Source organism: Lathyrus oleraceus, chromosome 1 (genome assembly GCF_024323335.1).
Source record: "Lathyrus oleraceus cultivar Zhongwan6 chromosome 1, CAAS_Psat_ZW6_1.0, whole genome shotgun sequence".
In the NCBI taxonomy this organism is placed as follows: domain Eukaryota; kingdom Viridiplantae; phylum Streptophyta; class Magnoliopsida; order Fabales; family Fabaceae; genus Lathyrus; species Lathyrus oleraceus.
The window spans coordinates 283,909,652-283,914,933 of record NC_066579.1 but is presented as its reverse complement, the minus strand read 5'-3'; the positions used below and the strand labels follow the sequence as shown (position 1 = coordinate 283,914,933).

At 30.2% G+C, this 5,282-nt stretch overlaps 1 pseudogene; it reads right to left on the bottom strand.

Annotated features, from left to right (window-relative positions):
* Window positions 1-211: 211 nt before the first annotated feature.
* On the bottom strand, window positions 212-4,064 carry LOC127130677 (cysteine-rich receptor-like protein kinase 4; annotated as a pseudogene).
* Window positions 4,065-5,282: the final 1,218 nt, after the last annotated feature.

Genomic DNA, 5,282 nt, shown 5'->3' with positions numbered 1-5,282 from the left:
CCCGTTGTTATAAGTAGCGCGCTATCTAACTTATAATCAGAGTCGCTTACCCGTTGTTGAAATCAGCATACATACAATCACACACTACCTAATAACGGACGTGAAATCGTCATTATATGTCTTTCGCAACCGTCATTGTATGTGTTTTTCGTAATAGTGAATAATTATCTCAACAACTCGTAATTATCTCAGCAATATAAAATATAAGACATACTCAACAAATAGCTAGTAATCTCCAACATGATAAAAATTATAATTTATATAACTTAACAAAAAATTTACAACATTATTTACTAACATTTCCTCAATCCTTTTCAATGTCATATTGATGCTGGAACACATAGTTTGTTGACAGCAATAATGCAGCTAAAATCAAATTAAATTAACTATCTAGGAATAAAATTAGTGATAGACATTTCATTCATAGAGAATAGGGATGAACTATTTGCAGATTGAGTTGAACTTGATTCTTGTGCATGGGATTTTGAATTAGTTCTACGATGTAAGAAAAATGTAGGTTCTTGTGGAGTTGGTAATTCAATTGAATAACTACTAAGATATGAAGCAACTGTCACCATTGAAGGTCTAGCATCTGGGTTATGTTGAACACATAATAGACCAATTTGAATGCACTTAGTTACTTCAACTTTCGAATAATCCTCTACAATATTTGGATCCAATATACTTAACGGTGTTTGATCCTTCCACTGTCTCCAAACCTGAAATAACATGTTAAATTAAAATTCTCAATTATTACCATGGTTGCATGTGATGAATTTTAGTACATATTTGAAATTTAGTCACAATATATGCAAAGCATTGCTAAAATATTGCTCCATCTAAAGAGAGTTTATATATCATAAATGGAATATTGAAATTATATATTGTTAGATCATTACACTCACATAATTCAAGAGCCCATTAACCCCTTCAGCACCCTGGTGTGGTGTATATGAACTCATATTCTTTCTGCCAGCAACAATCTCTAAAAGCATGACTCCAAAACTATAAATATCTGACTTTTCAGAAAATTGTCCAAACATTGCATATTCCGGAGACATATAACCACTATTAAAAAAAAAAAATCAGTGTTATTTTATCTAAAATTTATGTTAATTAAGAAGAACTGGGAAAATAGATAACATGAGAAATATGAACATTTATAACTTACTATGTTCCAACAATTCTATTCGTAGTTCCTTCATCTTGACTTATTTCAACAATTCGAGCCAAACCAAAATCAGAAATTTTAGGAATCATGTTTTCATCTAATAGAATATTACTTGGTTTGAGATCGCGATGTATGACTTTGAGTCGGGAATGCTCATGCATATAAAGAATTCCTCGAACAATTCCTCCAATGATATTGAAGCGTTCAACCCAAGTTAACAACTTTTTGCATTGAGAATCTACAAAATTGTTAATGAAACAAATTTTAATTCATAGATAGAAAAAGTTATATATGTAATTCATGAATCTAGATAAAAACAAATGAAAGAGTTTTAGATGAAAAGTGTCTAACCGAATAAGAAATAATCAAGACTTTTGTTGGACACAAATTCATAAATAAGTATTTTCTCGTGTTCTTCAAGACAAAAACCAATAAATGTTACTAGATTTCTATGTTGAAGTTTAGCTATCAATAAAACTTCATTTTTGAACTCTTCAACACCTTGCTTGGAATTTATTGAAAGTCTCTTTATAGCAACTTCTCGCCCATCCAGAAGGATACCCTAAAAATATATTTAAAAAAATAAAAATTTATTTATCTTTAATCGATATTTTCGATATTTACTTCGTTTATATGTGAAATTCTGTTAGATAGTTTTCTTTATTTTATCACTAATAATATAAACAAGAATTATCATAGAAGTAATTAGACACTAAGGATTATTATTTTTCTTCATTTTCTCACCTTGTAAACCTCTCCAAATCCACCTTTGCCAATGAAATTATCTTTAGAAAAGTTGTTAGTTGCTGCTTCAATTACCATCCACTCGAATCGCATTGGTTCTAAAGTGGCACTTTCTTCACCAACTAAATAAAATTTATATGATTAATTGTTTAACCTAAGCTATTAAACTTGATCAATGATTTTTTTCCGTTAAATAATACTTACAATTTTCTCGAAGAATAGTTCTACGACTCTTTCTTCCCTTTCTCTTTAGAAAATAGAAGTAACCAATAGGAAAGAGTATCAACATAATAATGATAGGGACAACGATGGCGACAATTCTCCTTAGTGGTGGATAATTATCTGTATAGTGTAAGAAGAATAAATATCAGTAGTTTAAATTTGTATTATATGCAGCTATGTTGATGAAAATTTATTGATGACTGAATTATCAATCTCTGAACCTAGTAACAAAAGTGGGATTAAAATAGTAGAAATTATACAGAGAGCATGCAAATGCTACCCATTTTTGGATAGTAAAAGTTTCACCTTTATTTTCTAATGGAGGATTTTCAGGCGGTGGAGCTTCACCAACCTCGCTGTAAAATTGGAACAATTCAAATCTGAGATTGCAGCTAGGATATAGAATTCTTCCCCCAATACTTCCCAAATTTGACCATGGAATTGATGTACCGATTACATCATTTAGACATGAAGAGCATTGACTACTAGACAAATCTCGAGTACATTGTTCAAGTGTATACAAGGTTTGTAATTCATTCAATTTTAATTTGTTGGTCGTATATCTATCATCACTGTCTCCTGTATCATTAGCTTGTTGAGATAACTGATTTGACAATTTACTAGTGAACAAGTTTTGGTCAGAGATGGAATATGTGGTGATATTAAGATGGCTATACTTAGGACTAGTTTCCATGTCAGAGAAGAAATTACGAAAAGAATAGCGAAGCAAGCAGTGGCTGTACCAAATTATACCCTCTGATGATGAAAGACAGTTGGAGTATATTCGATCCGTTGCGTTTTTCACGCATTGATTACAGAGGCGAGCGGGAAGGTCACCTCGACACATGAATAGGCCGTACACCATATCTTCCACTTTGGTTCTATAAAATGTTTTGCCGCTTGTGGCATTGGAAGACAAATATGATAGAAGTAATTTGAACTTTTTCTCAGTGATTGTACTCTTGTTACTTGAGCAATTATAGTCAAGATAAAATGGATCTTGTGAAAAACCTGCATCTTGTTTCGAATCATTTGTTTCTGGAACAGTTGCATTTGGTGATAGAGCATTAGTTGAGCTATAAAAAGGATATAGTTCGTACCTAATATTACAGCTAGGAAATAAAATTCTCCCGCCCTGCTTTCCATCACAACACTGCGGAAGAAGTTCAATAGCATCACTGAGACATGTTCTGCAATCATTGAGCGACAAGTCTGGCGTGCACTGAGCTAGACAGTAAAGTGTTTGAAAATTTGCAATCGGATTTTCAGTTGTGGCAAACATCTTGTTCTTGTCCCCAGTAAGTGGACGTGCTGCTTCATCTGCAGTTTCTGTCATGCTTGAAGCCAATAAAGGCATGAAGTTTGACGTGTTGGAGACATTCGCAGTGTTAAACAACATAACATTAGGACTTGTTCCGACAGTGGAAAAGAAAGAATTGCTGGAGTATCTAACCATGCATTCGTCGTACCAAATCACCGCTCGTTCAGACAAAGAGCACTCTGAGTCAGAGGATAGTGTTTGGGTTGCATTAACTATGCATTCCTGACAGAGCTGGGAGGGTACATCCCCCCTGCACATGAACAATCCATAAACAGAGTCAGAGGAGTTTATGGAAGTGACTGTGGTGTTGTAGAATTCCGTGTTGCCTATGGATTTTGATGACAAAGAAGAGAGGAGGGTCCTGAGTTGACATGGAAGGTGCTATTGGCTGTGGTCGTGTTTTGGGAACAAACATTATACAAGAAAGTAGGATTAGCTTGTGCCTTTATTGTTGCAAAACAGATGAACCTAACAAGGATATAGAAAAAGAGAATTTTAGAGTTAGCCATGAATATTTCTGATTCAATCTGTTAATGGCAAGACGGAGGAGAGAATGAGTTTGATTTGCAATCACAGATATATTTAAACAAAGTCTTATAGCATCTCATGTGGGATGTGTCCCGGAAACTTCTTAGCAAGATGAAAAGTGGGAAAGTTCTTTCTTACCCTAGATTTTGTTAAAATTAATTTAAAACTTTAATATATTTAAATAATTAAATACAAAATATGCCATTAAGAAATCGTATTGCTTCTCATTGATACAAACTTCTTAGCAAGATGAAAAATAAAGTTCTTACCCTAGGTTTTGTTAAAATTTATTTATAATAATTAAATACAAAATATGACATAACATAAAACCTTTTATATATATATATATATATATATATATTGTTGGAGGAGTTTTTTTAGTAGAGAACATTGTATATTGTGAGACATCTTTTTTTTTGAAGCAATACATTTGTGAGAAATACATCACATATTCATATAAAACTTTAAGATAATAGGTGAGTGAGTTCTCTCAATTATAAATATTTAAATCTTCATATTTATAATTAATGTGAAATTATTATTCATACTATTTACATTTGATATATATATATATATATATATATATAATATATATATATATATATAATTATATTAATATATATATTATATATATATATATATATATATAAAGTTTCAAAGAATTTGTTGTGAGATCTTAATTAATTCACAATAGAGAAGATTTTTTATATATATATATTCACACTGAATATTGATGCTATTAAAAATTAAGTATGTTCTTCATGGTTCGATGTGCACCTCTTTTAAATTGACTCCATTCCCATAATTTAGGACAACGACTTTAAATAATCTTCAAAAAGTTTAAAATTAAACTTCATTTTGTTCTTCTAGATTAGTTATAAAAAATCTCGTTACAAAAAGACTTGAGACTTTGTTTTGTAAGATATGTTGTTGAGCTTATAGTTAATAGCTAATAATTTATATGATAATTTAAATAGGTTTGATAATGATCTTTTTATCACGAATTTTTAATTTATTTTATTAATTTATAATTTATTTTTTCACACTATTCCAAATGACGTTTTAATTTATAGTTTATAATTTATCATTTTCTCTTCCAATTTTATCTTTATTATTTTAATAAAAACTCAATTTTATTTTTTATAGTTTATTTTAATTTAAAATGAAATAATTATGTATTAAATATCTTTGTATCATATTATATTTATAAGTGAGTTGAATTGTTAATTTTATCACACTTTAATTAATTTATTAATTATTAGTTTCAATCATGAGTCATTAATTATAAATTATTAG